The following is a 26606-nucleotide window of genomic DNA, read 5'->3' as shown; positions in this document are numbered from 1 at the left end:
TTCAGCTTGCAGTCCACATTGTGTAACTGCTTAAATTGTCAGACCTGATGCGCTAATGTGGTAAAGTATTGAGTCAGTTTGGTCTAGTGGTTCGCATACCGGAATACAAGGCCAGAGGTGGTGGTTCGATCCCGCAAAAATACGTATACGCAAATCTAAGTCTAGATCCTTAGATCTTTAAGTTTAAATTTGTCTCTATAACAAAACCGATCAAAATTTGTTTAGTGGTTTAGGCTTGAGAAGGTAACAAAGACGGGACGCGTGCAGTAAGTAGGTGGATATTAACAAACTTATGTTTGTAATGACCATAACTACTCATTAAATCGGTAATCGGTAATCAGTGTTACGAGTGTAATCATATGCAACAATATTTTCTCATTTAACTTAATCCCCACTATGAACTATAAATTAAACCAGGATTTGGACTCGGAAATTGTAATAACGATTCTTGATTACTTCAACTCGATTATTTAATAAATAAATTTTAAATTGTTATTGAAAATTTGGAGATATTCAATCAAGTCTGTTTAATGATTGCTCCATACAAAGATTAACATGATATTGTAAAATTGGAAAAACCTGTTGATAATACCCACTTCTGCGTTTTAATTTAAAAGATGTTTATGATTAAATATTATGAAATTCAAATATAACTTTGACTCAACAACATAACGAAAAAAAAAACATATTTTGCCCACTCGTTACCCTCGCCTAAAAATATGGTGGCGGTTTGTATACTGCGCCAGACGCAGTTGCAGGTTCTCAACCCGCTGGGAGCAAATAATATGGATGAGCATTTCGAAATAGTTAATGAAGTTTCTAAAATATTCATGAAGGTAGGTATTTAAAAATACATTTACTCGTATGACGAGATTATTTTTAATAATGTATTTTACTTATTATTAAATAACATATCCATTGCTGAACATACTAGTATTGGAAAAAAACAAACGTCGTCCTACCGTCGGGCAGGTTTTCAGTTTCAGAAAATAGTTATCGTAAAGCACCTACAATTATTAAGCTAATATTTTTATTAAAAAACAAAGCCCTTTGTTAGTCTTCTTCATAAACTAAGATAACAATGTAATTAACGCCCCTAAGTTTCTTCCAAGTTTATGAAACTTTTAAGGTTTTTCCTCAACCCCGGTAGTTTTTTGCATACTAAATATTCATTGTTTTAGTTCAAAAACTACGGCTGGTTTTTAATCAAAAGATAAAACCTCACGAATAACAAATGTACGTCAAAACGCCGTGATATACAGACCTTATTAAAGAAAATGGTCCTTGGGAGATACACAAAGATTTCCCGGGAAAAAAGCGAGAATTCATTATACGACATTTTGTTTATTTGCGGTGAAATCATTTTCTTGACGCTGTCCAATTACAGCTTTGGGCACATGCTACTTTTATTTTTAACAAAAAACATTTCCTTTTAAAGTAGTCAGGTAATTGAATACTCAACTCGTATACACTTCAAAACTGTTCCTCTTAAAGTTTGCAAACTGAAAACAATTGAAAGTTGAAACAAGTGAAACTCTTCAAACTTTTAAAAGTAGAACTTACCTTCAAAATTTTCCGCTAGAACAGCAACCATTCCAGTGATCACGTGTCAACATTATCACTCTCACTGAACATGTTTTGAAACTGTTATTCTTTTTCGAAATCCGCGGGACGAGTGAACGGAGGGATGCGAGACCGACGTGCGTCCTCTCCGACAGATCGGGAGAGACTGAAGACCGGAGGCTAACGGGAACGTCAACAGGGCAAAAGCGTACAACGCCGGGTTATGTCCTATGTATCGACACTGCCAGTACTGGGGTACTGGCACCCTATGCAGAGCCATCTGGCGGGCACAAACTTGTACATTACGTGCGGCGGAGTTCGAATTTTCAAAATGGAACGCGAATTCGAAAGTTTTGTGTGCATGTAGGTTTTACGATAAATGAATTAGGCTTTTACGCGATGAGGGAAGGTAGTCTAGATTCGTTGTAGTGTAATAAAGGTAGACGGACTCTACGGTATTAATAATAAGAGCGTCTGGAAATTACGCGGATTTTCCGCTCGTGTAAGTTTATATTAGGACCGCTTAGTTTTCTATGAAGGTAGTCCATTTTGAGTCATCTTGACAGTCCGTCTCAAAATGTACTAAGTTTGCGGCACAACCTATGCTTTCACGTGCTATCTGCAGATACACGGAAGTAGGTATATAAATGTCATACTGACATACACGTTTTCTAAGAACTTAATTAAGCGAAATTATTTTTTTTGGAGATCAAACGTCTTCTAAGCTGTCATGAATTTCCGAGTACCAATTATTAGTTAAATTCTATTCTAAATTAAAAAAGTAAAGATTAATGGTATGTTGGTATAACAGTCCTACATCTTTCATACAAATTCAAAATCTACTTTCTATGGATAACTTTTGTATTATTGTTCCATTTTCTTCCCTAAACTTTGAATTTTTGACGAATTTCAATATCTAATTACTACATGTGACATATCATTGGAAAGAAGAGAAGCTAGAGATGTTTATAAGATCATTGGCAATCCACTATCAACTTTTTTTTTAATCGAATTCCAAGTTTAATTTTTTATCGTGGTTTGTACCTTTGTTAAACTTTCGCGGCTCGTAACTAGCTATCCACTCATTATCTGGATCTGAAATGTATTTTATTTCACTAAAGACATAAATTCGATATTAATATCAAATAACAAAAGCGGTTAAAACACGCGAGAAAAAAAATTGAGGCAGTTTTTAGGTCAAATTTTGGAAAAAAAGAAACAAAAACAATAAAAAAAAAATCATATTCAATCATCAAATATCAATTAAAAAAAAGTAGCTCGCTTAGGGTCAAATGGGCGAACTTGTATTCTTAAAATGACCTTACCTATACACCTACGAAGTTTGTCTAACCTTCCGCCAAACATCCTGTATAATTAGAAAAATTAGCAAATTTTTAATTTCAAATTTACTAATTTCGAATCAAATTCACTAGTCCAACGTCGGCGGGGATCGAACCCGCGTTCCTCGGATCACGAGTCGGCGAGTCCGATACCTTCACCTTTCGGCTACTGTCGCTTAAATTGTCTTTTTTTTTAATTTGACCTTATTGAAGTTCAGAGCGAGCGCGGCGCTAACTTCTTATTATTTCAATTTCATAATATTAATTTGTTGAATGATTTTATGATATTTACTAAGACTTCATACGATGTGGGTGGTAAAGGTGTTGAAATTTTATTTACCAAGCAAGCGACCTATTTCTTAAATTAATTATTAAGTTATTGGTAACTAGCTTTCCGCCAGCGGCTTCGCCCGCGTGGAATTTTGTCTGTCACAGAAAAATTTTATCGCGCGCGTCCCTGTTTCAAAACCGGGATAAAAACAATCCTATGTCCTTTCCCGGGACTCAGACTCAGAGATCTCTATACCTTTCATCAAAATCGGTTCAGTGGTTTAAGCGTGAAAGCGAGACAGGCAAACAGACAGACAGACAGACAGAGTTACTTTCGCATTTACAATATTAGTATAGACTAGCGGCCGCCTTCGTACGCGTGGATCCCGTTTTACCCCCCTCATCTATCTTACGCGGTTTAGATTTTTCATACAAAAGGATGTTCCCGCTAATTCCCGTTCCCGTGAGAATTTCGGGAATCAGTATCGATCACTAATCACCCCCTGATAGTTATTTTGAAAATATATTTCATGTACAGAATTGACCTCTCTACAGATTTATTACGAGTATAAGTATAGAAGATTATTTTCTCTTTGAATAGGCAGTTTTATTTTTTAGTCACCTAAAGGAATTCTATGACAGACCGTCCAGGCCAACATAATCATTTGAGTTCAATTTAATTTGCTAAAAGCATGTCATACCTTGCAGACCCACAAATACATTTCCAATTGACAGAAGCCATAGATTCAATTATACAGAAGCCCAGAATTAACCGAAACAGGTACAAAAATAAGGTAGAGACGAATACTCATCTCTTATTTATCAGTTTGGGTACGAATTAATTAATTGGACCCGCAAGAAAGTCGTTAGCCTCCAAGGCGTTTTCGTCAGTTAGGGATGTATGGATTTTTATCGATAAAAAAATTCGATGATTCCTCTTCACGGTTTACATTGATTTTTTTAAGTCCTTTTTATTAATTTCAAAAAATTTACTAATCTCTAAATACTGGTACTATTTTCTAAATACAGACACAGAACGTTTAAAAATAATGTAATGTATTTTGGTCCTAGCTAACCTTGGAAACAAATAACAAAATTTAGTATGCTTTAAATGGTTTTTACTATGACGTCTCTACCCACACAGGGAATAATTTAATAAAGGCTACCTTAATTTACTACGGACAGTGCACACAAAATATTTTCCTCTTTTATGCAATCCTAATAGTATACAGTGTGTCCGGGCATGTAGTGATCAAACTTTAAGGGCGTAATCTATAGACAATTTTATCGATGAAAATACTTCAAATTTGGGGCTTGACCCATTTCTCGCAAAATTACACGGATTTAAGTTTTGAATTTTAAGTTTTCACCTCTTCCTTCAAAAACAAGTGATAGCGTGGGTAGCTTAACACTAATAAGCAAAAATTTTTAAAGGAAGAGGTGAAAACTAAAAATTAAAAACTTAAATCCTTGTAATTTTGAGATAAATGGGTCAAGCCCCAAAGTGGAAGTATTTTTGTCGATAAAATTGTACCTAGATTTGGCCCTTAAAGTTTGATCACTACATGCCCGGACACACTGTATATCCAAGCTGACAATCAGCTTAACACAAAGAATTATTAAATTGTATTATGTGCTTTTCATCTTCTCATGCCTACTATTTGTATAATACGGACGGATACGACCTGCAAGCTTTCAAGAGGAGAGCGTATCTTTACCTTAAAGGCCGGCAACGCACCTGTAACGCCCCTGGGTCTGCGGGTGTCTATGGGCGACGGTAATCACTTACCATCAGGTGATCCGTTTGCTCGTTTGCCTCCTATCACATAAAAAAAAAAAAATAATAATAATAATTATAGGCCAGCGCTTAGCTGAGTCAGTACCTGAGGTATGGGCACAGAAGGGGTGACATTGACATTTATGACGTGACAGAGCATACAAATCTGAAGCGCATTTGAAATCTCGCTGTCATTTGACCTATGGTTACGTAGCTATCACTTAATTATTTTATTTTATCCATATCGATACCCATGGGTTGAACTATCGACAGACGAAAAATTTTATTGACAACACTAATATTCCCTCAAAATCCCTCTGAATACAGGAATTTCACCCCCGAGGCCGATCCGTGGGAGATATGGGCCCTTTTCTGGGCTTTTTAAATTAATTGACCATCAAAGGGGAAAGGGATGTTTTCGGTTTTTTTCGTATCGGCGCGGATTGAAATATGTTTCAAGATTCCGACGGATGTTGATCATTGGAGGAAATTACGAATTTTCAAATAATTTACCTAGACTGGTAAAATATTTTTTCACTTGTTTTGAAATTTACTGGTATTTTATCTCGTATTTCTTGGCATGAAAATATATTATTTTAAAACCTTGAGAGTCTATAGTATCAGACGGAGATAATAAACATTTTTGTCACAAAAACGAATCGACTGTGCACATTTGCAATGAGAATATTAAGATTGTACCTTACTCAAACTATCATGATTTGACCTTATTTTGTCATCCATAACGTCATCGCTTAATTTCAATGAAAACAGTTATTGTCGTATAGACTAGTCTGTACGTACTAGAATACGCTTTAGATAGGAAATCGTGTACAATCCTACATGTCTTCTAGTTTCAAATTAGCAACTGATACAACTAAAAATTAAATAATAAAATGCCACAATATCACGTGACGATCTCGTTTACTAACTTCCATACTATAAGACCCAGCGAGTGACTTATTCACTCATTTACATGAATTGGGGTCTCACCTCAATTTTAATTCAGTAGATTTTACAAAAACACTCTCGTAAGGGGTCGCAGAAAGAAAAGCGGGCTTACACTTGTCGGTTTTTTAATATTTATCAGATTCGTGTAATCTTTGTGCACAGATTCGATGGAAGGTAAGCATTAAGACCTTTTTGGGGTCAAATGGAAATAAAATAACTGAAAATGAGACCCGATGATTTAAACCGACATTGGGAACTAATAATTTCAATATAATAATTATAACCTCCCCAGTGTTCCGGGTTCAATTCCCAACAGGTGATATTTTTCTGTTTGCTTTAGTTGGCTTGTTCTAAGGCTGGGTTGCACCACCTAACTTTAACGGTAACTATAACAATGACCGGTGCTTTTTGGATGGAGTTTGACAGAATTTTGACGTTTGTTAAAGTTAAAGTAATATGGTGCAACCCAACTTTCCCGTTGTAGTTTAAGATATTATTATCTATTTAATATTAATTTGCAAAAGTCATTAGGTACATTCGATTTGTAGATTTTTCGTAGCATATATTGAAACATTGAAAAGCAAAAGTCAGCAAAGGCAGATCCGTGAATAGTGTGTTGATTTTATGCTCGAACGTTTTTCACAAAAGAATTACAGTTTTTGCATGCACCAAATATTTGCAAAGGTCTGCAGGAAGAATAATGATTTTTTCGTATGCCTCCCAACTTTTGGAATGAATTGCAATAATTTCAGTTGAAAAAGTTAATGGAACGGTCATCGATATTTGGTCTTATTATACCGGGTTTACAGATTGGCCTAAAATCAGTATAGATGAACTACTGTGTACAGTGTGTTTGGGATAGGGCTAGCGATAATTTAAAAAACAAAGCTGACAAAGGTGACTGAGTTTCTTCCGCCACTTCTTCTTAGCACCAGCCCATATGTTATCCCGAAGTGGTGGTAGGGCAAGCTATGTATATTTGGGACGTGTATAAGTGCCCTGGAAAGGGCATATGAACTGAATAAAATATTTGCATTTTTGTCGATAATATTGACAAAATAACATCGCCTTAAATTATCGCTAGCTCTATCCCAAACACACTGTATAAGTGTGCGTTGCGTATGCAGTTTCATACAAGGAATACTGACCGCCTCAAGTTGATACGGTTACGATCCCTTTCCGGGTTGATAAATGTGCGACGACCTTAAATGTGACGTGCTAGTTTTGGAACACCCTGTATACGGTACGAGTATTAATAGTTGAGACTAATCGAACTACAAAGCCTACCTACTACTTATATTAATTAGTTTTTCATTTTTATGCCTTTGGGCTGTATAAATTCTTAATCATCTTGGTGTAGTTAATTAATATTTTGCGTAGGTCGGTGTAATTTTAATTTTGAAAGTAAGGCAAGAAAACTTTCTTCAAAGGCCCCGAAAAGAATGACCTTTTTTGGTTACTTTAGTATTACTTTCAACCAAGTTATAGAATAACTTAATAAAACCAAAGTCTGGTTATTTAAGCAATTAATACTTTAAAGATAGTAGGTACTACACTACTAACAAAGCACATGGACAACTGACTAAGTAAAGATAAAATCATTAGGGAAGACAGACAGTGATGAAATTAAAATATACTGATTTGATATAGTATTCCTTACAGTAACTCTATGTCAAAGAAAAACTGCCATGAAGATCACAACCACTAATTACATCTAGCTACTATGATATAGTATACATGTCACCGTAAAATTGTGAATTCCATCAGATTATAATCTGACGTAGTTAAATTTCAATCTAACCTAACCTAAACCACTGTTAGTTTACAATCTGACGCGTTATATTATAAAGTGACAGAGTTCACAATTTCACGTTGACATACATATATCTTCGTAAAGTCTTCAGTACCTAAATATTTATCAAGAACTAGAGACCAGCCCCTGCTTCGCACAGATACAATGTAATATACTTAAACTCCTTCCTTTTAAATTGCTCTTTCTATTAAAGAACCCTAAAAAACCGCATCAAAATCCGTTGCGTAGTTTTAAAGATCTAAGCATACATAGAGACAGACAGACAACGAAGCGACTTTGTTTTAAATAATGTAGTGATTAAACTTAATTTTACAATCCTCAGTAGTCTTTTCATTTCTACAGGAAAAAGCCTTTAAACTAAGATAACTTATTTAGTTTATAAATACGAGAAAAACACGTGAATTCCAAGAAGCTTTTTATAGAACAAATGCATTTACAAATTGCCCGGGGAATGTGCACCTGTCTCAAATAATTTGAATTCTCCATTTCACTTTGCAAAAAATGCATCGGATATTTCAGAACTATTTTGCTGTAAGCTCCTCTGCTTGAATTTCAGTAAGCTGGGATTTTATCCAAGCCTTACCTAAAATGATGTTCGACGAAGATTTTTCTCAAGGTTTCTCCAAGATTTAGAGTTTTAGAGTTTGAGAAATTCTGATGCCTTTAAAATGTTTAACAGTGACTGGCTATCAAGTTACAGAACGGTACAAGATCGAAACATTGTTTTTTTGCTTTCTTTTATTTAAAAAATACAAGAATTTTTTTTTAATTCACTCTTTCAATTTGAACATGGAACAGTTTTATGTTACGTACAAAAAAGTAAAATAGTATTCGTAGTAAAAACTTTTTTCAGTTTTTACTACGAAAAAGTTTTTACTACGAATTTATTTTAAATTAAATATAACATAATTATTATCTTTTTTATTCAATATTTTAATGTCTTTGCAAATTGTTTTGTGTTCTTACTTTGTACAATATTTTCTTAAACGACCACGTATAATACCGAGTAATGAAATGTTCTTTAAAAATTATGTAATTACACATGCAACACATACCTAAATTACTGTCAACCAAATGTAAAATGAACATTCCGATCCCGTCATCCATAAAATCGAAATAGGTACAGCCAAGAAGACAATGTTAATCAAAACTTCAATACTCTATCTCTGACTCGAATCAAGAGGATTGATAGTAACTATATGTCTGTATCACTTACAACCCAAAAGGATATACTAGGGTAATTGTACACGGTGTCCATGACAAATGAAAGCGATTTGTCTCTGCGATTGTACCAGATTGGGGTATGAACCTATTAGATCTTGAACTGTGATGATGTATGTACAGACGGCTCATCAGACTGTATATTTTTGTAGGAAAATGGGCCCTATTACGACTGAATAAGAGTCTTCTATTTAGCTTAAAGTGTTGTCATCCGCGTGAATAGAAACTTATTGGGCACTTCCCAAATAATTATATGTATAATGTAGATCCCCTACAATTACATATAATAGAGAGTGTGCTTAGTATCTGGATAAAAGAATCGTTTGCTTCTTTAAAATTAAACATTTACGCCCGTATTCACAAACGACGCTTGCTTAAGTGAAGTAGCAAATCGAACGCACAGCGTTGAATAGAGCTCTGTGATTGGTCCGTATGTCACCCTGTGCGCCCACGCGCACTGTGAGACCTCATAGTAATGTTTGTGAATTCGGGTGTTAAATTCTTACATAAAATACACATGAACACTAAATACGAGTAACTGACTGTCTACGCACATGTTTTAAAAATAATATGATTATTCAGTCTCTACTTACCTCGTTTAAAAGTCAAACAATGCACATTTGTTAGTTTTTTTTAATACACAATGAGGAAGCTCTTGGCCTGTATCTCACCTGATTTTTATTAGTATTCTGTCTTTAAATATTATTAAATCAATAAGAAGTCTAGAGTAGAGTAACTGGGCGATGACTGAATAACGATTTAAGTGCGTTACGAGAGGTTTCTTTTACAGAATTGCAAAATACATCTTCTTCCCATGGTTCGTTAAGCCGACCCATTTTCACATTACGAAGTTTACAACAATATCCTTTGTTTACCGAACTATGCCCTCGTTAACGAAACAGATGACTCGTCACAGCATTCATTTGCCCAAACAGTGTTAAGGACTGAACAAAACAAGGCAAGAAAGTGCCCATAGTGACGTCATCTGTCTCCGGTCAGCTACTTAGACGGACCAACCTGTATTTACCATTAGAACACGCGAAAACCAACCTTAGTCTCTCTTAAAAAGAGTTTAGGTTGGGCGCAAATTTTGGGTATTCCCCGGAAAAACTAGCAGATGCAATTGGTCGACTGCATTTTGGAACGTAACACAAAGGGATAGAGTCGAATACGGTGTTTGGTTTGTTTGTTGTTCGTAGCGAAATCACGTCTGAAGTGAACCGATAAGAAGAGAAGACAAACGGGTACTCTCAGCCGAACTATAGATCGGGAGGAGCAAGATTTTAGTGTAAATTAACACAAAAACGTAACTGGTTAGTTAGTGACAAAAACTGGTGCCTGAAGAGTTTGTTGTGGAGACTGTTAGGCTTGGTTTAACATTATAACCACAGAATAATAATAAGTACAGAAGAATAGAAATACATACAGAAGGTTTTCTTAGTGAAGGAAGGTACCTATTTAAAAAAAATGTATGCTCAATATTGTCAACAATATGGTGTAATTAAGCTTGTCTCAAGAGTCCAACAACGTTTTGTTGACATAATATATTATGTCAGTGATCGGTACTGCGCCGATGCCATAGGGCTGACTTCGGTAAAAAATGTGTGACGTGAGGTGCCAAACTGCGGAAAATGGAGGAGGAATGATTTATGCATGAATAATATTTTGTGTTTCTATTATTATTTAGGTAGTAAAAATACTACACAGTATTAATTAGGTACACCAACGTTTTTTCTACTTTCCATCATACATAGTTTAATTTACAATGCAAATGGGTGAAGAATACGCGTACGTTCGTCAAAACTCGCTCGCGAGTGTCTTGTCGATTACTGTCATCGTGTGTTTCGATGCAACTCGCGGAGATGAAAAGACCTGTTGTAACTACTATACAGTAGCAGAGTAAATACAAATGAGTAGGTCATCTTCATCAAAAAATTCGGGGCAACTCACCGCTAATCCACGCTAAATTTTGTCAGTGTGTGCGTGCGCGCCGCATACGTATATTGGCGCGCTCACATACAAACCGCGCTCGGTGCGTTTCTATGAAGATGACCTACTCATTTGTATTTACTATGACAGTAGCTTATAAACGTCCACAAACGATACTCAGCCCACAATGATGCAGTAACCATCATCAATTTGCACCTAGGCCTATTAATTTACTACATCCGTGACATAGCCATCCAGGTGTATATTAGATCTAAGGCTAGAGGCTAAGTTACGACTTGAAGCTATAATTCAAGGCTGTAACTTGTCTGGAAGATAGAATTATAGTTTATTATGTCAAGCCATTTCATGAGGCTGACATTTATTGCTTCAATCACTATTATTGAGATGAACATACTCGTATACGAGTAATATTATCGTTCTTAGGCTGAGTTGCACCACCTAACTTTAACAGTAACTATAAGAGTAGGCGCACACCGTTGATTTTTCGTCGGCCGATAGTTTAGTCGGGCAGTTGATCAGTATGGGCATATAATAATATGGGAGTGCGCACACTACGCCGATTCGATTTGGCCGATTCTTCATACAATTTAAAATCGCGCACAACTATCGGCCAACTAAAAATCAACGGTGTGTGCCTACTCTTACGATAACCGGTGTACTTTTTATGGAGTTTGACAGATTTTTGATGTTTGTTAAAGTCAAAGTTAATGATGCAACCCAGCTTAACAATGAATTTTATGTTTAACAGATTCATTGTGAAATATAGTTTTAATGTTTGTATTTCGTCCAAAAAGACTTTTAACTTTTGAAGGTATCAAATGGAACGTTAGGCTACTAATAAACAGTAGTAAGCTTATTAATAAGCTAATTTATTTACAACGATACTCACTGCTAGCTCTTGGTACTTACATTGTTCTATTGTACATTTTCTTACTTCCTACACTTTTATCAAATCTTGTTCAATAAAAACATTGTTTGATAAATAATTATTTATCTAATACATAATGCTTATGTACACAAAATACTATCAATTATTCCGCAAAAGAACCCTAAGCCGTTCAATCCTTTTCCCTTCCAAAGCTTTCTTTCAAAAGTTCCATTTATTAGACTCCAAAACAACCTGCTTTACGTATAACACAAATATATTAAGTTTCTTTGGAAAAACGTCATAAGTACACACTTTTCGAGCGAGCTTAGACCCGTGTCAACGGTGACGTTAAATCTTGCTCCTGAACGTGGTAGTTTGTGCAGAAACATACGGTTGGATATTTTGGTAGAGCCCGCCTCAAAATAAAACTTCAGCGGTAAAGTCTCAGAGTTATTTCTGTTAGAATACTGGCAGTTACGCAAACTAAACAGGATTAAAATGTGTATGTATCTAATCAGTACCCACCCTGCCCAGTGCTTCTTAAACATGAGTATAATTTGTGGGAAGAGGAGTTCTGTTTCGTTTAATATAAAAACTTTTCTTTATTCAAAATGAAATAGGTGGCTTAGCTTAGCCACTGCACTTTAACCTATTTAACACTACAATTATCCAAGTCAATTCGATTATTTACAGAAAAATACTTTTATGCAAAAAAATATTATGCCAAAGTATATTTATTTTTATTTTATAAAAAAAGGTTCACCAACAGCTTATACACTAATACTTGTTAGATAATTTTTATTAGTTGTAAACACGTTATGCGAATAGAAGGGATCCCTTGTGGAATACACGCGTCGTTTCTAGCGCAAGTGCTATTCCGTGTGTCCCCACTGGCCGGATTCAAAGGACTGAACGTTGACGTCTGTCTAACAGAGGTCGTAGTTAGAAATAGACTAGGTGTTTTTGAAATTCACATTATCCGTGTGAACAACGGACCCTTTTGAAGGAAATGGACTTCTGGCAAAAATAAGTGTATGTTTTTTCTTCGTTTAAACAGAATAGGTTCAAATTCTTATCTTGGATTAGAGGAGCTGATTCTCTGGGAACAATTTTTTGTAATGGTACAATCTTGATTCATTGTAGAGTAAGGCCCTTTTCACATGTCCCGGTTGCCGGCTAACCGGCGCCGGGTATCCGGTGGTGAAGTGTATGGGCATGGTACGTAGCTTTCACATGTACCGGCGTAATTAATCCGGCATGCCCATATACTTCACCACCGGGTACCCGGCGCCGGTTAGCCGGCAACCGGGACATGTGAAAAGGGCCTAAAGGTTCGGACAAACCAACGCGTGCATCCGGCGTGCACGATGGCGATGGCGATGGCGACCACTGCGCGTGCAGGTTGTCACTGTCACGCACACTGTCACTTTCGCTTTCCAGGCGTTTACAAATTTTGTTCTGCAGATAATACCTACCCCAATTTTATTTTACAATGTTATCTGATACCGATAGGTGCCGAAGTTGAAGAAGCATTACTGTATTAAAGTCTAGAGGTTGACACCTATCAGGGTTCTCGAGAGAACTACATAGAATAATTTGTTTATTACATTAAAATAAATTCTGATATTGATACTTTATTCTAAAACATTTTTTATTATTCAAGTAGGTCAGACTAGTGGGTGGCATGTTATGATTATTTTTAATTACGTAAAACCTTTTTATAGGCTTTGTTACATCTACGTATTTAAAAAACAGAAACGTCAAAGCGACAAATGGCGCGATAATCGCTGATCGCTGCGTGCAGACGCTGCATAGATCGCAGCGACCAATGACAGGACGCGTTGATGTGAACTCATCGCTACAAATTCATATACGCTGTCTGGTCGCCATCGCCATCGTCATCGTGCACGCCGGCTGCACGCGTTGGTCTGGCTGAACCTTTAGGCTGGGTTCCACCATCGCTACAAACACCGGTTATTGTTATCGTTTCAGCCGAAAGACGTCCACTGCTGGACAAAGGCCTCCTCCAAAGATAATAACTGAAAAAAAAAAAAAAAAGACCGATTCTGCGCCGCCCGCATCCAGGCACCTCCCGCGACCTTCACCAGATCGTCGGTCCACCTAGTGGGAGGCCTGCCCACACTACGTCTTCCGGCTCTTAGTCGCTACTCGAAAACTTTCTTCCCCAGCGCTTATTGTCATAGTTATGGTTAAAGTAAGGTGATGCAACTCAGCCGAAGACATCCGCAGACTAAAGACTTTTACTCGGCCGATACTTTCATCATCATCATCATCAACAGCCCTTTACAGTCCACTGCCGGACTATGAGCCTCCTCCACTATAGTGAGGGTTTGCCACGCTTGGTAGGCGGGTTGGAGATCGCAGTTTAAAAAATTGATGTTTTTCAGAGAGCGCTGCTGACCGTTCTCTGTTTGATGTGCGTGCAGTCCCTAAGTCGCCTCTTACGACACACCCGATACTTTAGTCGGCTTAAAATTTGTATGAGGAATCAGCCTTTATCAAATCGGTGTAATGTGTGCACTTTCACCGACCGAACATTAAGGCTGATTTACACGTATTAAGTAGTTAAGAAGGTAACTAAATTTTTACTTAATTTTTCTGTCAAGTTGATGGGCGGGGCTTGTCACTAGACACGTTTAACACTAGACAAGCGTCTAAACGTGTCTAGTGACAAGCTAGCAAGCTAGTGACAAGTACAGTCGACAGCACATCAAGTTATACATTTTTGTTGCAAAACAGCCTGTGTTACAACGAGATAAGATGCCACTGTGTTTAGATTGATGTGCTGTCGTCCGTACTATGAAACTGCTTAGTTTCATAGTAAACAAGAGCTTGACGTTTGGAATTAAGTTAATATTTCGTTAAATACTAAACTACTAGTACGTGTAAATCAGTATCATTTAGAGTGTCTAAAGGATCTACTGCGAACAGTCTCGTGTACCGTACAATCTCGTTTCAACTTAATGTTTTCCACTGCTGGAAAAAGCTTCTATAAAGCTCCACAAAGATCGGTCTAGCGCTGTCCTCATCCAGGTAGTTCCCGCAAACTTCACCAGGGGGCGTAGTGTGAGTTTATACATCAAACGCACTCCATATCGAGTGCGTTAAAATATCTATGAAAATTTGAGTTCTTGAAGTATCCGCTAGGGGCGCTGTACAATCAGTCATACATCTAATGTAATTTTTTGATGCAGTCGATATTGAATACGTTTGATATAAACTCACACTCCGCCCCCAGATCGTCGGTATACCAAATAGGTGGCCTACCTACTCTATGTGATGGATGATACAATGCAAGATTCTATTTTGGGCATAATGGTTTATGACATAAAACTCATTATCGAATTCAATCGTGCATTCACTCGTATGTGAATTGTCATAAGTGAACGATCTGGGTGAATGGGCGCCTTTACAGCATTGAAATAACTTTGAATTAATTAACGGAGTTCTTGGTATACGAGTAGACTTGTCTTTGAAACTATTGAGTACTTATTAGGTACTTCGATCCATACCAAACCTACTCTAAGATAAAAGGTATCAGTTCCTCGTACCAAAACGTGGGTTGTCGGAGAAAATCTCATACATTCCAAGTACTCTAATTCCCGACTATGATGTATTGGCATTTTTATACCTACACGTATGGACGAATCATGGGAGCATTTAACAAAAACAAAGACTTACTTAACAAACCAAGTACTTACTTAACACAAAGAATGCAAACACGGAAATGCAGACAACATTCTCGACTCTTCACTGCTGCTGTCACCTCAATAAAATTTTGTACTTTTATCTTCAGAACAATTCCTTTAACATAAAATTACACACCTCAATCCTACTAATATTATAAATGCGAAAGTTTGGATGTCTGGATGTTTGTTACTCTTTGACGCAAAAACCACTGAACGGATTTTGATGAAACTTTACAGAATTATTGTTTATCACCCAGATTAACATGTAGGCTATAATTTATGACGATCTGTGACAAACTAAATTTCACGTGGGAGCAGCCGCGGGCAAAAGCTAGACTGCTATATTTACCTTGTGGCGGCTGTAGTTAGACCTAATAACACAATATTTTACCTCAAGATCGGATACTTTAGATTGGACTTGGCACACCTAGACAAGATTTCAGAATAAAACAATTTTCTATTCAGACTTATTCGTTATTAAAATGTTTTAAAGAAGTCTGCAATGATTAAAATCAGTAAAAACGAGTTTCGAGAATTTCGGATTCATTAAATTTCAACAAAATTGATAGACAATGAAAATAATTCAATGAGGGCCAAAGTAAACGATGAAAATTTTCAGAATTTCAAATGTTAAAACAATAATAGGTATAATACCTGTCAGGATTTGTTTTGTATCAAAATAACGGATTGCTTTAACTGATTTCTGTTGCGTTTTACTTAGTGGAAAGTTTATGCAAAAGGCCTTGTACACACCACATCGTTTGAACATTGCTTACAACTCGATCAAGTTAACTGCGCACCTGGCAGCCGTGACGTCAGATCGACGCTCTGGTACGAACGGGGCTGTGCGGATGAGTGCGAGGGAGAGTCGCATTCCAGTGAGATGCGCAGTTAGCTCGAACGGGTTGTATGCTAGACCGTGGTAGGTTTAAGTTGTATTTTGGTCTGTTTTTACATGTAGCATTTTTTTTGTTTTCAGAGGACGTCTGTTCATCGAGCAGAGGGCATCCTACGCTACATTTATAAAGACGTCCACTTTGTACTCCATTTCGTTTATTCTACGACAGTTAAATGGTCAGGCAGGCCCCTAACAATTTGGCATGTCACATTTAATTTTGTGGATTTTATTATCGGTCTTCATAACAAGAAATTAATTATACAATATACAGTGTGCAAAGACCCTTATCTGAAGTATTGTTTTAAGAAGTTTGTTGCTTACACTTTACAAAATATTTACAGCTGAAGACGGATCGGATTCATGTAATTGGAACTGATGAATCGTAGCTTTAATAATATTAATGTTTCAGAAGAAATTTAGAATTGATTGTGAAGTTTTTGCTAAAAAGCTTATGAAAGGACGACGGTATATTAAGCTTAACTTTGTGGCATTTAAAACTGATTGAATTACTTACACAGTTGGTTTTTGATGTTATTGTTTTTGTACTAGAGTAGTAGTTTTCGATGGAAGACCTAGTTATTTATCTTGAATATCACTAAATCACACTTAAAACATTCTTGCAGGTATTGGGACTTCATGAATGAAGACGTTCGAAATTGAATTAAATGATTGGGAAAGCCGACCCGGCAGAAGAAGAAGAAGACTCATAGAACATTACCCAAATCTATACTATCTATACTAATATTATAAATGCGAAAGTAACTGTCTGTCTGTCTCTCTTTCACGCCAAAACCACTGAACCGATTTTGATGAAATTTGGAATAGAGATAGTTTGAGTCCCGGGAAAGGACAGGATAGTTTTTATCCCGGTTTTTGAAACAGGAACGCGCGTGATAAAGTTTTTCTGTGAAAGACAAAATTCCAGGCAGGCGAAGCCGTGGGCGGAAAGCTAGTTAATAAATAAATAGAAGACCTTTTTATGGCATTTTTAAATATTGTACTACATCAACGTAGATACAACATCTAGTACAGCATTAATACCATTTTCACCCACACTAACACACAACCCCAATAACCCCATGTTTTCATGGTAACAACTAAATAAATCACCATCCCATCCTCAGTATTTATCGAGAAGCCATGATAATATCCATCCTCTAACTGTACTTTCAAACTGTGGATCGCAGAAATGGTAATAATTGAGCGAAAATCGCTGTTTTTCGCATTTGTTTTTCTGGATTTTTGCGTGGTGTAAGCGAAAAGTGGACGAGTTTGTGCAATATTGGAATTCTTTTTTTTATGTGGGAATTCATTGTAAATTGTAAAAATAAAATATAAAACATATTAATTTGACAATTTTTAAGTAACTATTTAAATACTTAGTCTATACAAATAAATAAATGTTGACTTTGACTTTGTAAAACATTTATTTTTATGTTGTTTGTAATACAATTTCACTGCAAAGCTACTGAAAAAATTTGACAATAAAATATTTTCTTACCAGATGCCCGCAACTTTGTACGTATGAAAACAGTTTGAATATTTTTTCCCATTTTCGCAAGTTATTAGGTAGTAATAGGTAGCCTTACAGCCTTTTTTCAATAAATGGAATCCAACACCAAAAAATGTATATTCGGACCAGTAGTTCCCAACACATACCTAATTACGTACCACGCTAATTTTTCCTAACTTGTACCACGCAAAGTACATTCCACTACAACTTTTTAGAGTCCAACTGTTCTTTTATCCCAATCAGATGATGGACGACTGTTTACAAACCACTCTGTGTTAACCTTGACACGGCCTTTTTACGGGTCTGTCTCGACAGTGGGTGTTTTTCTTATAATGACCTTATTTTTGTAGCTGGTAAGGGTTGAGATTAGCCAGCACTCGAAATAACGAAATTAAGCCTATTATTGTTTAAAATAAAAACTCGTTTTGCTTGCGGTGGATAAATATAAAGGATTTGTCCAGGGACGCGCACGCGATTTTATTTCAAAAAAGCACTTGGGCGCTTCACACCGCGGTCTGAATTATTTGACGAAAACGACTAAAAACCTTATCTGATTCTGTGACAACGAAAGAAGAATCATTTTATTTTTAACCAACCGACTTCAAAAAAGGAGGAGGTTCTCAATTCGTCGAAATATTTTATCATTGAAAAGTTTTTATATGATTTTAAAATTGTTTCCTAAGTCTACGTAAAGTCTTTTTAACAAAAGTTTGTGCTAATCCATGCGCAAAAAATATTTCAAGTTTCACGTTTTATGAAGATTGGCAAAAGTTGCCTATCATTTAAATTCTTCAAAACATTGAAATCTGTTTCGGATGTCAAAGATTAAATTACAGTCGTCCCTAGCTTTGTCTGTCAACAGTCATCCCATAAACAGAGGGTCGACATAATCCATGGCTGGAATATGCGCAGTCGGCAATAGAGACACAGATAAGAAATATTCAGAAGGGCTGGACAAAATAAATAATAAATGATAACCATTTCAGTTGGGTCAGAAAAGTTCTTGAGTGGCGACCACGGGCTGGAGCGTGGACCACCTACTAGGTGGACCGACGATCTGGTAAAGGACGCGGGAAGAGCCTGGATGCGGGCAGCGTAGGACCGTTCATTGTGGAGAACCTTGGACCTTGTGGAGGCCTTTGTCCAGCAGTGGACGTCATTTGGCTGAAACGAACGAACGAACCATTTCACAATTTACGCGAAATATTATGTTTCTTCATAAGAAAGCTAAACTTGAAGTGAAAGAAAGAAAGAAAGAAAGAAGAAAGAAAAACATTTATTTGGTTCAAACTTAAAAAATATAACACACAGAATGAGATAACAAAAAACAAGTATAAGTTAGAACCAAAATTGGCCACCGCTCAGCATGTGTCATGCTCTGGAGTGTAATAAAACCAGAACACGACGCTGTTATTCTGCGGTGACCATTTTTGGAGAGAGCTGGAAACAAACATGAGATGAGACAATACACAAAAAACAAACAAAAGAGAAAAAACAAAAAACAAAATAAAAAAAAAATAAAAAAATTACAATATTAAAAGAAAAAAGTAAATAGAGGGCGCCACCATCACATACGGGTTTTAGCAAAATTGGCGAAAATGCACAAGTTCACCGCCATCAACAAAGAAGAAGTTGTTTTGACATTTGCAAGAGGGCGCCACCATCAATTCAAATACTAAAACCACAGAATAATAACAAGTAGGTACTATGCTAAAACTTAAATTACATTATTTAAAAAACTAATAAAAAACAAAACGGAGGTACAACTTCACTTTAATTCGGAGATCGCGACAACAACAGTAAATTTAACTTAAACGAAAAGCAACATGCCGTGGCTATAAGTCACAGTCCTGAAATAAAATTAAAAATTGGGAGAAAAAGAAAACAAAAAAAAAAAAAAAAGTCAATCAGTCATGTCAATCATTCATCCGTCAAGTGTCAACATTTTATTTTTACTGCCGTTTGAGTGGGTGTTAATACTTGAGTACCCTCGTCGCACCTACTCATAACATTGTGTAAGCAGCAACCTCCAATCCCGAAAGAAATTTCTTACGTATTGTGTAATTTAAAGCTAACATATTATATCAATAGCATAATTCAGTTTGGGAAGCTACAGACCACGTAATGCGAAATAACAAGTACCTACTTACATTGGTCAATTCAGTCTTTTTCAGATTTTTTTTATGCATAACAAGGCAGGTATTTGACCACAATCGCACCTGATGTTAAGTGGGATGCAGTCTAGGATGGTACATATCTGCCCTGTAAGTGCCTATTCACTCTCGCCTTGAAAAGTCTGCACATATTTGATGTTAAGTACATCCGTTAAATAATTTCTGGCAACTAGTGGTGACTGAGTTTGTTTCGGCGTTTCTTCTCAGCACTTGCCATAATGTTTATCTCGAAGCGCTGGTAGGGCCCAAAAGATAAGGAAACATGTAAAGTGCTCCAATAAGGACTACCTTTTTTATTTATTGTCCTATTTTGACGTTCATAATGTATGTGCCACTAGTGGTCTAAAATTCTAAATTGAATAAAATATTTTTGATTTTGATTAATAATCTTTGGACTAAATGAGTGTTTTTTTTTTTTTTTTTTTTTTAATCTCCGGCTGAAATTGCCGGAGTTCGGTTTTTGAAGGCAAACAATTTCTTGTAATTAAACAACAATGTATTTTTTTTTATAGCAAGTGCTGGAAGTTTCTCGCTAATGTCTACGAGCAAACTTGTAGTCTCCAAACTTTATAGACGTTTATTTATGTACAAGGTTTTAACAGATGAAGTTAATATTTTTTTTTTGTACCTTTTTTTTTTTTTTTTTTTATATATATTCTTTTTAAACTTGTTTTTTTTTTTTTTTTTTTTTAATATTTACATAAATTTAAATATCATTTATACTTAAATACTTTATGTATAGTCAACGCACTTCACAATATTGCAGTAGGTAGATGCTGATTCGGTATTCCTATGGTATGAATGCAACAGCAGTCTCTGCATTTATTTACACTGTGCCAATGGGGTCGCCACCTCTCATATTGGTTGGAATAGCTGACGAGGCGAGCTAGGACTTTTTCTGAGTTACGTACAGGAGCTAAATCGTGCGGAAATTATTATTGACAGAGGTATTCGTGGGGCGGATAATGTGGCTTATTCTTTGTGATGGATGGGTGATAATAGTATGGGCTGCAATTAATTTGAAGTCAGGTCACGACAGCTGTCATATGAACCAGTAGTAATGGTAGTGGGATACGTATTTTAACCGCAATCACACCTCATGTTAAGTGAGATGCAGTCTAGGATGGTACATGCCTACATTGTAAGTACCTATTCATTTTTACCTTGAAGAGACCCAAACTATAGTGTGCGGGAAAGATAGAAACAGGCAGCGAATTCCAGTCCCTAGCTGTTTGCATTATAAAAGAGCTAAACGCATAGTGTGCGAAGTCAATTTTTGAGATATTTTAGTCTATTAGTCCACTGATGGAATGCCACAATTATCATTGGGAGAACTAATGCGCGAAATTCTACCCAGTCTTCAGCTTGTCGCATCAAACTTCTGCTAGGGACCGTTCGCAAGTCGTCCTCCACCTGAAGGGCATCCTACACTACGCTTTAATTATTTTATCTATCCGACAAAAGGGCAAATCCTCAACAAAACCATCAAAAATGACATTACCAACACAAACCGCACAATTTCGTAACATTCAACAAAAACGAAACATAATTTTATGTAAAATTGACACTCTTTCGCAACAGTAATCGGGTTTGTCGCTCCAATGCTTCGGAAATGTATGTAGCGGAATAAATCAAATTTACCAGGGAAAATCGGAAAAATAGCTAGCAATACAGCTCAAGATCTTATCTGCACCTTTCAATCAAATGAAATTGGTTTGCTTAGAGCTCATGTATGACTTGGTGATATTTTATGGTCGCACCACATCGTCACTGCTTCAGTTTTCTAGTGGTTTTGTAAGTAGGTAGTACTTAGGTTTTATTGGAGACCTAGAAATTACTTAAATACCTACTTACTCAGTTCAGTGTTAAAATACTTAGGCTGACTTAACTAAACAGTAACTATGACCATTAACCGGTGTTTTTTGTAATTATGGAGTTTGACACACTTTTAACGTTTGTCAAAGTTAAAGTAATATGGTGCAAACTAGCCTTAGTATAATAATAAGTTTTCTATTTCATAATTTATGTTTGCTTAGTTTTGTTTTTAAAATGTGATAATTAGTACTCGTTGTCGTGGCTAAATGAAAATACTGATCAAGAGATTGAAAAATATCATAAAAAGTGAAGAATTACAAGCTAATTTCGGACGGGTTGAGTTAGGGTTGATGTTTCTTTATTCTTACATAATACACAGTCAATAAATGTAAAATTTGATAGACGGTGACTTATTTCCTATGATAAATGCGACTACGGCGAGATCTTTCGAAGCTTCTTTTAAACTTCAAGCTGTATAAAACAGACACACATAAACGGCATGCCATTTCCTACCGTGAGTGCAAAACAAACGAGCTAGTAGTAAAAATAATGAAGTACACTACATAAACGTACACTCAGACGCCAAAACGAGCTGGAAGTCGTAAAGTGGTGTTGAGGAACTGTGAATAACTTCTTTCGTGTAAGTGTACACTGTGTACAGCTGCAGACTATAATAGCTGTATAGAAGCGATATCTAGAACTTCTATAAAGCCTTTTTATAGCAGTTTCGTTGAAATTACGTCATCTTTAATTTCCCTGGGGGCTTAGTATTAGTTTACATCAAAATTATTCGATATTGAGTGCGTCAAAATCTATGAAGATTTTAGTTCTTGAAAGTATCCGCTAGGGACGCTGTACATTGTACAATCCGTCATACTTTAATGTAATTTTTTTACGCACTCGATATCGAATATTTTTGATGTAAACTCGCACTACGCTCGCTGAACATTATCTAATAAACAATTTCTATTTGAATCATAGAAAGTTTAATTTTTTTTTAAGCTGAGCGCTAAATCTGACCTTTAAAATCCTGTAAGGGGAATAAACGAGATCTATAGCATTAAACATGAAAATATTGATTCTAATCCATATGAAAACTCAAAAATTTCTTCATAAACTCACTACCAAATATTACTTCCTAATACCTAGTACATCCTAGTACATCTTGACTCATGTTTTACAAACAAGTAAGTACAGTTACCTTAGAACATAAAAGTACATTTCATTAGTCTAACCTTAGTATAGCTCGCTAACTCCTATCCTGAAGTTAATCTGACTTGAACCAATTTACATGTAGATTGGGTTCGAAACTGATCCATCGAACGTTCCTAGCTAATGCCGATGCCTACTCCTTCAGACCTTTAGAAATCACAAACACACATCTCTATTACGTAAGCAATAAGGTTTGTTTTAAACAGAAGGTTCCTTCAGACGGCAAAAGACGCCTTGCGAGCGAATTAGTTGAACAATTTTATTGATGCGCTCTGATTTTGTTTATTCGATCGTAGCACTAAGTATTTGAGCTCAAAATGGAATGAACGGATAAAGAGTTGATAAAATACATCAATTTGTTATAAGTTTCAACTTTTGAAGCTCGATGGGGCCTTGGGATTGTGTGTGATGGAGTGGTTTCGCGTATTGTTTTGTTTTTCGAATTTATCAAAAAATATTGCCGATTCATTTTACTTTTAGGTAAGTTGCAAAAATATATTTTAAACCATCCAAATCCGATAAAAGCTAAGTGCATTTTCAAATAACAACAACCACTTAAAATTAAAATATGTTTGCAAATTAAATCTGCGTTTTATAATTTCGAATGTATGATGAATTTTGCTTTTTTGCACTTGAAATTATTACCTTACCCTAGATTTTTTTTTCGTTAATTTATTTTTCAATTAGAGCTCAATACGGCTCTAGCAAGTGCATATTAAAACCAATTATTTCATAAGCAGTGATTCGAAACAGTCAATTAGTTTGTGACTGAGGCAGATGTCACCCCTTACTACTCACCCCTTGCACAAAAGTACAACGTACAAATAGCAAGCCGCAAGTCCGACCGACGTTTGATCAAACGTTTGCTTAAGAGATCAAACGGCCCAATGTTTGCTCTCCACGCCAAATATTGGTTCAAATCCGCGCGACAGATATTGTCATGTGCTCTTCATTACTGATGCCCTTTATAAGGATATAGAATTGAAAAGTCCGCGTTACAAACGATAATCAACTTTGAATTGAGGCACTAAGACGTATAATTAAAGTATAATAATAGTCTGAACTATTATAATACGTTAATTGCATTAATCATAGCAGCGTTGTGTATAATTAAGCAGTGTGTACTATTATTATTAATTAGGAATGAAATAAGCTTTAGACGTGAAACTTTAATAATCAAATCAAATTTTATCAAAGCGATATCAAAGGGTAGTATAAACTGTATGGTTTTACTTTACACAGAGGTTATGGGAGCGTATGTGACGTTCATAAGAAGGCTACCTCATGAACTGGTATACTTACTATAAATACTATAACTTAGCACGTAATTGTAAAACTAATATCTGTTTAACAATATTCGATTTCAAATGCCGCTTATTGCCTAATACGTTTCGTCATCATCATCCTCATCATTTCAGCCATAGGACGTCCACTGCTGGCCTCCCCCAATGATTTCCGTAATGACCGGTTGGTAGCGGCCTCCATCCAGCGCCTTCCTGCTACCTTTAAGAGGTCGTCGGTCCATCTTGTGCATGGAAGTTCTACGCTGCGATTTCCGGTACGTATAAGTTTTTTTCTATAAACTAAAAAAGGTATTTCAAGTCTATCAAGGTGACCTGGCCTATAAAAGTTTAGGTATACTTATAAAACGAAATTACTTATAACATACTCAGGCCAAGTTTTCATATCAGTTCTTTATAACCCCTCCAGAACCCTTAAATATACAATTCCCTATTCAATATCGGTGATTGTAAACATACCTTTTGCTTTAAGCAGTAAAATCTGGACCCTAATACATAATAGTCCAGTTAATATTGAGTTAGTGTAATATAATATAGGGTACGTGAAATAGTGGGGTTTGGTTTTTTTGCAGCATTCACAGTTTAGGAATTGTGTTAAGACGAAGCCTTAAATGTACATTATACGTTGTACATTTGGATTTTTGTGACGTCATTTTACGCACTTGACACTTGACACGCACTAAACGCATCCTTCCATAGTATTGGCGCATGTGATAAAATATGACGTCACAACTATTTACCAATTCCTTATTTTAGAAGAATACTATGCTTTAAATAAGTTGAAATGCCTTTAAACATAGTCTGTTTATAACAAAGTTGCACCTACTGTCGGCAGTTTTCAGCAATAGAAGAAGAAGGTTATATGGAATAGAAGAATCTTTATAACACCTGTGCGAAGCCGGGCGGGCTGCTTGTTACATAAACATGTAAGGAAAATTTTGTAGAGATGCAGTATACATGTATTGTATTTAACGTTCCCTCGTACACTCTACACCACATTCCCTCGTACCTATACTCTACACGGCTCCACCGTAGGCCGATTCCCTAGAAACCATTAGACTTGCAAACAGACAAAGCCTACAAAATCCGAAGCTATGGCTTATGGAATTTCGAAATGCTTGTACTATGTGCACTTTCATGTTAATCCTTCCCAGGTTTCAAAGCTTTGTTTCCTTCAATTTTCAACTTTAACGTAGGATGTAAACATATTGCTTATGAATCTAGGTTTAAAAAATAATAAAAAATAGTTTTTATCTCGATACTCAACTCAATAACTCAATAAAAATACATGCATTTTCAAGTAACCTACTTATACTTGAAAATGCATGTATTTTTATTAAGTTATTTGCAGCATGTATTTTATAGATGGTTTAAACCACGATTAAACTATGTAGTTAATTGTAATTTCTCTAGCAAACCTTATAGTTGCAACTTTTGCAAGCGCTGTATTTTTATCTAAGTAACCAACTGCAAGTAACTGTAAGTAAGTAACTGCATTTGGACAGAAAAAGAAACACTTCTTTGTACGTGCAAACGACCCAGATCATAAAATGCATTTGTTTGAGTGTACTGTAAAATAATTTAAACTGGTTCCCATTTATAGCTGACATTTAAAACCACTTAGTGCAGAATGCCTGAAAAATATGGATCTGTATTATTTAGGCATAGTTTCATTGTAAGAAGATGATGTGTAAGCCTCATTCTTGCCATAAGTGTTCTGTAATTTCGCAATCTTTATATACCTAGAAAGTATAATATTGTCGCCTTAACTATCTTTTGTTTAACATAAAGCTCGTGAACCAATGAATTAATGCTTCTAGACATAGATGTAGAGTCACTCTTTGTATTTCAGGTTAACTATTGCGTTTTTATGCTACTATGTCATCAGTGTGTTTACCATGAGTTTACGTTAGGTGTACTCGCTAGCTAGTGCGTCAAAAAATACTATGAAGATTTTAGTTCTTGAAAGAAACCTCTAGGGGCGCTGTACAATTTGTCATACATTTAATGTCATTTTTTACGCAGTCGCTAGTGAGCACACGTAACGTAAACTCATGGTATGAACACAGAAAAACGCAAAATGGCGTCCCAAAATTAAGAACTTCCCCTTATCAAATCCCTTTATATGCCGCCATAGATATTATTGGGTAGGTGTGTCTATGGAAGACTTGTTGACACAGGCCGGGGGCTGCCACGGATTGATGGTAAAATTGTCATGGCCCCTGGAGACGGT

General features: G+C 36.0%; 2 protein-coding genes across 2 annotated transcripts in view; both read right to left on the bottom strand.

The window, feature by feature from the left end:
• Nucleotides 1-1719, bottom strand: part of LOC135077963 (connectin-like) — a 360246-nt gene extending 358527 nt beyond the window's left edge. The window contains exon 1 of the mRNA XM_063972503.1: nt 1564-1719. The gene's annotated coding sequence lies outside the window, so the exon portion shown is untranslated. The remainder of the gene's footprint in view (nt 1-1563) is intronic.
• The window catches only part of LOC135077965 (acyl-CoA:lysophosphatidylglycerol acyltransferase 1-like), a 542351-nt gene that overhangs the window by 150007 nt on the left and 365738 nt on the right, over nt 1-26606 (bottom strand). The window lies entirely within an intron of this gene.

The sequence above is a fragment of the Ostrinia nubilalis genome, chromosome 14, assembly GCF_963855985.1.
Source record: "Ostrinia nubilalis chromosome 14, ilOstNubi1.1, whole genome shotgun sequence".
In the NCBI taxonomy this organism is placed as follows: Eukaryota; Metazoa; Arthropoda; class Insecta; order Lepidoptera; family Crambidae; genus Ostrinia; species Ostrinia nubilalis.
The sequence above is the reverse complement of the archived record's forward strand: the minus strand, read 5'-3'. Positions and strand labels throughout refer to the sequence as shown.